Here is a 10,547-nt window from a genome sequence, read left to right on the forward strand (position 1 = left end):
GTGCCTACCATTCAGCTTGTTGGCTACCCCTGCTGTTGTTTGACGTCAGCAGTTACCATGGAAGTGACAAAACAAATGAAAAAGAAAAGCAGCTACCTCTTTTACTGGTTGTTTAAAAGAGTATTGTGCAGCCTTTTCATATTAAGGCATATGTTATATATGTGTCCTGTAAGATTATTAGAAATCCATATCCCTAATGCAGAAATATATTGAGAAGAGCGCAAACAATGTAAACACATTTGCATTTGCTTGGATTTTTGTGATTTTGGTCACTAGAAATCTTCTTTAGTCACATACACATCCTGCCAACCATACATAAGCCCTCTGCTCCCATCCTGCAGCTCAATGTTCAATATATATATATATACATATAATATGTATATATTGCAGCTGTGGTGGGCTAGGCCTCTACTAGAACATTGGCAGTTGACGGGGAAAGGGGGATCTGCTCGGGGCTATCAAAGTATGTCCAAGTAGTTGCCCCTTTTGCTATGTGTTAAAGACAGCCTTGGCACGACTGCATATATTAGACACATTAAGGTGAACCATATTGTTTTATTTATTGTTTTGTCATTGATTATAGAGCATGTTTAACTAATAAAATGCTCAGAAATCATCTGCTTCAATGGAGGTTCTGAAAAACATTAAGTGACCTCTGGTATAAGCAGTGCCATCTAGTGTTTAATGTCCTGAATTAACCCTCTAAGCTTGGTAATCTAAATGCAAAAGATAAATATGGGTAGAATGTAAATAGACATTTTTCATTAGAGCCTTAATACTTTTTGCGAGGAACAAATGTTTGGGTGTAATGCCCCGTATCAATGCAGTACCCCTCTCGGACCATTAAAGCACTCAAAGACTTGGTTTCACAACACAATACCAACATCAGAAGTAGAACTAGTGATGCCTCTATTCCAAAACATTTTAGGAAGAAAAGTCGCAATGGGTCACAGTTGGTCTTTTGGAACATGTGCCTTTTGGGGGGGTGAAGGGGAGACGCTATGTTATGTTGGATGTGATTACTTGATAACGTGTCTTGTGGAGATTGTTGAGTGGTGTTGGTTTGGATAACTACTACAACAATCCAAAAAGAACCAGAATCTCAGAAAGTCATCTTCATGTATTTTACTTTTTGTGCTTGCAGCCTGATGAATAATTACAGCATTGGATTACAGAGTCCTGTTTTTAACGTGCAAGCATTACCTCTACAATTATCCCTTTTATATACGATGAAACAACTGGATCCAAACCATTGGTGGTGAGCTGGGGTTCATGCTATTCAGGGTTGTCTAGTCTGTTATTTATGGACAAAAGTCTTGGGACACCTGACCATTACACCAACAGGGAGTTTTATGACATTGCATTCAAAATACATAAATATATATCTATAACAGATTGCACTTCGAGAGCCAGGCTTCCACCAATGCTCTACTGGATGAATGGGCAAAGATTCTCACTGAAACACTCCAAAATCTTGTGAAAAGCCTTCCCAGGAGAGTGGAAGCTGCAAAGCGGGTATGATCTGCATTTTCATGTCTATGTTTTTAGAATGTGATGTCATAAAAGTCCCTGTTGTGTAAGGGTCAGGGGTCCCCAGGGCCAGCCTCTGGGGTGTGCGAGCTGTGCCATCACCAAGGCCAGAGCCGCGCTGAGATGGGTACACTGGGTGCACAGCACCCAGGTGGCAGGGAGAGGAGGAGAGAGAGGGATGCCGAGTGGTCGCACATGAAAATATTTTCAGCAACCGCTCGGACCCCTTTATCTCCTCTGCTCCCTACCGCTGCCCTGACTCCGGTGGTGGGAGCGCGAGGCCTTGGTCCCGACATTCAGAGGTGAAGCTACGCGCTGCGGCAGGGCAGCGAGACTGAGGCTTTGCGCTCCCACCACAGTTCTTTACCAAGGTAAGTGAACTGCAAAGGGGGGGGTAGATATCATGAGAAAGGGGGTAGTAAGAATCTTGAAATAAATAAAGAGTGAGAATGAGTAATATAATGAATGAAATAATGTGTGGATGAATTGTGTGAATGAGTGAGATAATAAATGAATTAATGTCTATTAATTGTGGCTAAATTGTGTGAATGAGTGAGAATGAATTGTGTGGATGATTTCTGTGAATGAATTAGAGAATGGATGAATTCATGTGTGGATGAATTGTGAGAATGCATTAATGAGTATGTGTAAATGATTTGAATGAGAGAATGAATAATTGCGTGAAGGAATTGTGTAAATGATAGAGTGAATGAGTAAGTGACTCTATAAGTGTTTCATGTGTATCATAGATGTAGAAGTGATTTGAGGAAAGGCAAAGATGGCACAAGCAGGGTGTTTGAGCTTTGAGGACCAAGATGGCACAGGCAGGGTGTTTATAGGACAAAAATGGCACAGGGCGGGCTGTTTGGGGACAAAAAAGACTCACGCTGGGCTGTAATTTGTGTGTGTAATCTGGGTGCTGGTCAAGTTCTATGTGGACACCAGGGCTGGCCTTTTGGGTGTGCAACCTGTGATCTATGTCTGTAATTTAGTTTTGTTTTTATCTATACCTTTAATGCTGAGTTTATTTGTGATTTCCAGTTGATCTATACCTGCAAATCCGGATGTTTATTCTGTTGATCCATATCTGCTATGCTATGTTTCCATACATTATTTATGTATGCCTGCAAATACAGGGTTTAGTTGATCTATACCTGCAGTGATGTTTCCTTGTGTTGTTTATTTGATCTATACCTTCAGTGCTGAGTTAACATGTGATCCCCAGTTGATCTATACCTGCAAAGATGGGTTTGTGTGTTATTCTGTTGGACTATACCTGCAATGCTATACACACAAGTGTTGTTTACATGTGTTGTTTATTTGATCTATACCTGAACTACAGGGAAGAAGGAAAAGAGAGGTGTGGCTTAGTGAATGAAGGGACAAAGGGACCCTGGGGAAGAGTACAAGAGAGAGGACCTTCAAAGTCACGGTAGGGTCAGAAGGAGGGAAGACTGCACTGACTTTCACAGTCTTCCCCTAATCTGCAGTCAGTGTGGCAAATATTTGTTTTTGTTTGGGAGCAGAGGGCGTGATTGTGTGCTAGGGTGCATTGAGGGGGTGCAAAGGAAATAGTTTTTCAATTTTTTCAATATTTAAAGGAAAAATGTTTTTGTTACAAAGATTGCACTGTTAGCTGTATTTTTCCTATATTTATTGTATTTAAGGTACATTATTGTTACCAGTGTTTCCAGTTATATTTTATTGTACTTGTTTGCACTTGCACATAAATAATCTCTAATTAAAACTAGTTGTTTGTTACAAATTGTTTCCCCTTTCTTTTTGTCGAGGGGGGTGCCAGAGAAGAAGTCCGCACAGGGCGCTTGAACACCTAAGATCGGCTCTGGGTGTTCCAATACATTTGTCCATATAGTGTATGTAGTGAGCACTCTAGCACAGTGCTAGCACATTTATAAAGGTCCCCAAAATGTTTGTGTCATCTAACAGCCCACTGCTCCTATATGCTAATGGGGTGAATAACACAAGTCCAAATTGTTATAGGATTGCGCAAATTCAATATAACAATATCACATGATCTCTGAAGTATTCAACTTTGTACAGCCTTAAACTGGTCTGACTATATATGCACATTTCATTGGGTTTCCCTCCACACTACTGAATGCTGTGGTATCACATTATGTGCTGTTTTTCTCAATGACCTCGATTACAAAGCCATGGGAGGGAACAGAGTAATTGCAGGCAAACTGACTGCAAAGAAGCTGAATTGGATAGCTTGTCATGTCCACACATGAACTGAGGGGAACCTTGCTTTAGGACATATAGGATATAGGTCTTCATAAAACATTCTTTTGGATGTGCATGGGACCAAAAGAAAGAAGGAGAGGGTTATTTTAAACAACTTGGCTCGTGGTCTTTGTGTTTAATCAAGCCGGACCAAGTGAGTTAATTAAATTCTTATTTATTAAGAAAACACAAACAAATTATAACAACCGCAATAAACTGTAGCTCGATATTGCTTGAAGACTCAGTCTCAATAAAAGGGACTGAAAAAATAAAAACGAACAACAAATAGAGCTCTGATAAAAAAAAATGTCTAAAGGAATAATATACAAATAGACAGTATCGCACTAAAATAGTGCAAGGCACTGCTTTGGTGTTTGGAGGGCTAATCAGGCGTCTTTTAGGGCAGCTTCTTAGAAAACACCAATGGAGTTGCCACTCAGTATTAAAACTACTACAAGCTGTTAACCCCTGCGATGCTGCGTAGATAACGGGAACGGAAATCCGTAGGTTCACCGTCAGGGGTTAAAAGGCCGTGCAAGTGACCAATAGGCCCTTTAACTCCTTACGGTGCAACTTGGCCAGCAGAGACCACTGGTCTCCCTGCTCTAACAGTTAAAGTCCGTACGAACGACCAATAAAGTCGTTTGTACGGACCTTTAACTGTTGGAGCAGGGAGACCAGTGGTCTCTGAAGGCCAAGTTGCTGCACCAGGATTTTAACCCCTTAATGACAAAGCCCGTATATGTACGGGCTCAAAACGCATTGTTTTCAATGGGTTTAGGGACCGCCCATTGTCCTTAAGGGGTTAAAAGTCTGTACGAGCGACTCTATTGGTTGCCAGCAAGGGGCTCGTCTGCCATCAACCAGTGAAGTACAGGAACGGGCAAATGTTCGCGGAATACAAAGATCCCCCCCCCCACGAAGACGAACATGAAGACGAACACGAAGGGTTGGCCGGCACCCCAAGTCTAGTATATACTAGTATAACACCAGGTTTAATAAATATATAAGATACACATTTACATAGTACACGTGCGATCTACAGCGTGCCTCACATCACGCACTTAGCAATACCTTCAATGAGGCAGTCTTTAAGCAGGAACTCCTAAATCACAAGTCTTGTTGCAACTGACAAAACACTGGAGCTTGCAGGAGATCAGCTTCTCACAACTAGCAGAAAAAGGATGTCCTCAAACAGAATGGGGGGGGGGTGACTGATGCTTTTCGCCTGCCCAAGGCTTAATCAACTGCACACCCCTACTCAAATTGTTACTCCTTTAATGACTCAATTAACCCACACATTGCTGCTCCTCTATCCTCCTGTCTACGCGATATTAAAAAAAAAAAAAAAAAATAGGAAAAAGGGAAAAAAAATAGATCAATTTCAATATTAGGTCCTGCATTCTGGAGGGTTTTGAGCGTATATACCTGCTTAATTTGATCTGACCTAATTTGTGTATTCTGTGCCATTGTATCTGTACTCATACTGTACCTATAAAGTGCAGTTCACTAGGGTCCCCCATTGTGGCATCCTGCAAAATGTGCAGAAACAATATCCCCTTAAGGAGTGCAGCCCCAGAATATGAAGACTGGGACTTGGCTCTACTGTGTCCCTACACAATTTTGGAACATCAATCACCATGTTTTCACTCAGATGATTGCAGAAGACCAACCTCAGGCTCTCAAAAATTGAAGGAGCTGGGTAAAAGGGAAACATTTGAATGTCCATATATTATTGTGTTCATAAAATAAAAATAAATGCAACCCCTACAGGTTTGTGCTGAGCAACTGGCACCATTTTTAGTAAGAAAAAAATCCACCTAACCATCGAGTTCAAACGAGGTTGATAGCGTGGTTTCTTTTAAGGAGTAACATTTGTTGCTGATTTTCCATGAGCAATGTACTTGACCTCACAATGCAAGAAGAATTACACAATGGGCACACCCAGGTAACCTTAAGGTGCAAAAATAGTACAAAATAGTAGCTGCTGGTCAGGATGATTTCATTAACCAAATTCCTCACTGTATATGCCTTTACGCAGTACAGAAGGCTTGGTGAATGTAATTAATCTCGTCAAACACAATTGTGATAGCTACTTGTTTTTAAATACAAAGAAGATTCTGTACAACAGATATCAGGCTATACACATTAAGTAACATCATGTGTGAAATATTAAAAATTTGGTGCAGTGTGATAACCCAATCACTAAATCAGGAATTAGCACAAGCAACTAAAGTGGACCAGTCAATATTCCCAAAACTTACATAACGCGCTATAATATATAAATGTGTAATACAAATCCCCTTGGTGTGTATATCATGGTATAGGGTATCAGTCTGCCCTCATGTGTACTGAGGGCAATATGGCGGTGCTTGCAGTGACATCTGCTCCTCTAATTGGAGAATCAGGAGAGGATGTCACCTCGAGCTCCACCAGATTGCCCTTAGTTGACGCTTTCAGTTACAGAAGCATCGCATTTTTGGCAGAAGTGTCTGGGTTATGTCTGCAGGGACAAAGAAATAATATACCAGATTAAGGACTGAAGAATATGAAGAAGATGCAGAAGAAGACACAGAAGATGCGAAAGTGGTCAGCAGAGAAGGCAGGGAAACATTTAGAGAGCATGAGGGAAAGAGGGAAAGGGAAAGTGAATTTGGTTTGGCTTCCTACTGGAATGCACAGTGCCTACTGTAAAGTTTGGTGAAGGTTTGTGAATGCTGATCGAAAGTCAGGCCTTTTTCGTCCAAGATCAGTGCCTGACCTCATAAATACTCTTCCAGAAGTGGAGGCTGTTAAAGAGGTAAAGGAGGGGCCAACTCCATTTTAATTCTCAATGTTTTGGAATGGTATGTACAACAAGCTCACATAGATGTGATGGTCTGGTGTCCACAGACTTTTTGTCACATACACACAAATATTGGTATGCTGTGAGATGCTTACGCATTACTTAAATCTACATACAAGTGATGTAGCCATATGAAGCACACAGTAAAAATATAACACATTTGTCTTTATGGCTATTTTTACTTTATTTACTTATGACACATTGGTCCAAAGACTTTTATAATTAACATTTTATCAATTTTGAATTTATTTTTCCTTGATCAGCCTGGCAGCTGTAAATCTAGAAAGATGACTCCTCCCCCTATCTCAGGTAGGGCAGGAACAAAACTATAAATTACCCCTCCCTTATATCTTTCCCATGTAATTAAAAAAGACATACCAGAAATAACGCAAAATATCACTTTGTTGGGTGGGAACAAGGGCTGCCAGGAGATGATCAAGGAAAATAAATTCTCAGTAAGTAGAATTTTCATTTTCCCTCGCCATCCCTGGCAGCTGTTAATCTAGACATGTCACAAAGATAAAGGGATGGATTAATGCAAGGCCACATGGATAACCTTTCTCCCAAAATCCATGCCTTATGAGAAAAGAACTTCAATCGAGTAGTGTTTTGCAAAATTATGCAAGAACTTCCATGTGGCTGCCCTGCAGATATGGGCTGCAGAAGATTCTGCTTTTTCTGCCCAAGATGTTGCCATCAACCTCTAGTCCCCTTGTAGGCTTAAGCTATTGCTTGAGTGATCTATCTGGCCATTGTAGCTTTAGACACATTCTTTCCCTTGGAAGATCCCGAGAGGGCAACAAAGAGGTTAGAATCCCGTCTCCAAGTAGCAGTTCTCTGAAGATAATTAAGAAGGCATCTTCTCACATCCAACATAAATACACAAATGGAAATGTTTCTCAGTGTCAGATCTTGGGTTTTGACAGAATGTAGGCAGATGAGTCTCCTGATTCCTATCGAATGTTGAGCACACTTTAGGCCAGAATTCCGGAGGGAGCATAAAGGAAACGTTCTCTTTTAGTACTCTTTCAGTATAAATGCCTGAAAACCTCGAGCATGAGCTAGGGCTCAGTGAACTGCATTCCTCATGGAAATCATCTTCCCTACAATCCTCATTATCTGGCAAAGATAAACATCAGATAGGATTTTGATCAGCCAACCTAGGTGCGACGTGAACGACCGGTACCTCGACTGGGTACGCCCGCCAGACGTTGCTTCCTTCTCCCCACGGGCACCGGGACCACAAAACTTCAACAGGCAGAGAGGCCTAGTGTCGGACACAGCAGGAATCATAGCTCTTCGGGATCCTCGGCTGTGCTGTAGTATACAGAATAGCAATACAGCCCTTTACTGCCCTGATGAGGGCAGGACCAAGGCTTACCCCAATAACAAGACGAGACTCGTATTGAGGTAAAACAGGAACTACTTTGTTCGTTGTTTCCTCCCGGACCCGCAAGGGTTAACCGCTTGTATCCTCAAGGCGTAGCCAAATACAATGCTGTAGTTGTCCTGAAAAGGGACAATGAGTGATATAGCGAGACCCTGAAGCATTAGACAAGACTAATGTCCAGGTGAACAACAACTACTACTCTTTATTGGGGAAACACACAGCCTTAATTACTGCAAAATCTTTGACGGATCATAGAGAAGAGAAACTGGGGATCATGGGAGCGCAGTATCAGTTTTCTGTCTTGTTTATAGAACCATGTATTTATTTATTGATACACTGAAGAAAAATGTAAAAATGTTACTGTGCAGTCCTACCTTAGAAAGTGTGTAAAGAAAAAACTAAACAAAACGCATTGTAGCTACTGATTAGATGTCCTTGTGACTTTAACCAAACCAAGGTTAAGCAACCTTTTCTTTGCAACAAAAATACTCTCCTTCAGCTTTAAATAAATGCACAAGGATCTAAAAAGACTTTAAAACTTTTTATTACACTGAAATAAATGGATATTTGTCTACACCTCTTGCTTTCTCTTTAATTACCATTTTAGACAACAGCTTTGGAATTTTTGCTCCGTATGGCATCATCCCACGTTAATGGAGACCAGTAACATTTGAAATCATAGGATTTAGGGTTAAAAATAATCCTCCGTGCACTTTGCCAATTACGTGAAATCTATTCAGTTTTGGCAACTGTGTCAGAGCGCATACTTAAACAGAACAGTATTAATTATATGCACTGTGCTTGCAGAATTGCAAATATTCAAATGCAAAAATGAAAACAAAGTGTAAATCCCTTTGCAGCACCATATGCAAAAGACTATTTGCCAATACATTTTAATGCATTCTCCATTGAAACAAAACGTAGCTTATCGGCTGTCCAGAAACTAGCGCTTCTTGTTTAGTTAATCACAGCTTCGATGAAGCAAGTTGATCTACACATTTTCTTTTGCAATTATGAAAACTTTTTATGCCGTCGCCTTCTTACCACTTTGCTGAGGTGAATACAATGCATGTTTGTAACCTTCAAACTAAAAGTAACTGCAAGGACTATACCATGTGATGGAGTTTAAGTAGTACTTTGAAATTAAAGTATTCAACCTATAAACGTGCTGCTCACCCCTGCCAAGTTACATATTCCTTGAAAGAACCGGCAGAGAGGGGATGAAAGGAGATTAGCAGTAATCATACAAATACCCCCACACACACCCAAAACACAGTAGGTCGCATTTGTATTGTGTGCCAACTAGGAGGACTGCATTGGGAGGCGGGTCCCGCCAAAAAGAGTTTACGGGCGGTCAGGCACCGTACCTGCGGGTCACGGTAATCCCACGCAGTCCCGCAAGGCTGCCTTCTCGCTGCTCCCTTACAGCGTCTCCTCTCTTGTGCCGCCCAGGAACAAAACGGAGTCACGTGATGTGACGTCACTTCCTGTGACTCCGCCTTGTTCCTGGGCGTGATTGGCCACAAATGTGGCGGGAGCAGGCGGGATCGGCCACAAACGTGGTGGGAGCGGAACACCCACATTGTGGGAGCGGGCAAAAAAATCAGCGGGAGCGGGATTAAAAAAAGCCGTCCCACGCAGGGCTCTAGTGTCAACCATGGACAAAAATTCACTTTTTACCTGACTTTAGTGTCTGTTATGAATTAACAGCAAGACACTGACAAGTTTGCATACTCCCCAGGGGTAAAATTTTAAATAAACCACATCTCTCCACAAGATCTAATATATAGATGTGCTCCAGAACATCATGAAAACAGGGACGATTTACGAATTCTACTTGATCTGTGTGTTGACCTATTTCTTCCTCCATGGACAAAAACATGTTATTCGATGTTTTTTTTTTTTTTTTTTTAAAAAAGAAAGATGAATATTATTCTAAAATATTCCAGTTGAATTCTAATGTTACTGAATTTATAAAAAAAAAAAAAAAAAAAAAAAAAAAAAAAAAAAGTCCAAACTCTTAATAAAATGGATGTCCTACACTGCACAAGTAGACTGGAGAGTCCTCCTTAGGATTAGTTTTCCTCAGCATTTTCTACTTCTTGATTGGAAAAGGGGAAGTGCCAGTTAATTTTGTTTCCTCCTTGAGCATTAAATAAATTATGTATATTTAAATGCAGTTTAGCATTGAGAAAAACTTGATTTTAGCTTATAAACATCCGTTATCTCCAGAGCTGGAAGCTGCGGTTACCATCAGTCATGTGATATCTTGGGTGACACTTCCTGCGCAAACACCGCACTGTGCTGATCGCTATGCTATGCAGGCCAATTTTCCACAGACTTTCATTAGTCAGATTGTCCAGCCTATCGATTAAGAGTGAGACACAGACAGTATGATAAAGGAGTTAGGGTGTTTGTATATTATATTGCGCTAAGATAACAGCCACATTACATTCTTACTATGCAGCTGCCTGAAGATATTACTTCAAAATGTATTCCGATACACAATAAAAACGTGGGCACTCTCTATTAAGATGT

Source organism: Spea bombifrons, chromosome 6 (genome assembly GCF_027358695.1).
Source record: "Spea bombifrons isolate aSpeBom1 chromosome 6, aSpeBom1.2.pri, whole genome shotgun sequence".
NCBI classification, from domain to species: Eukaryota; Metazoa; Chordata; class Amphibia; order Anura; family Pelobatidae; genus Spea; species Spea bombifrons.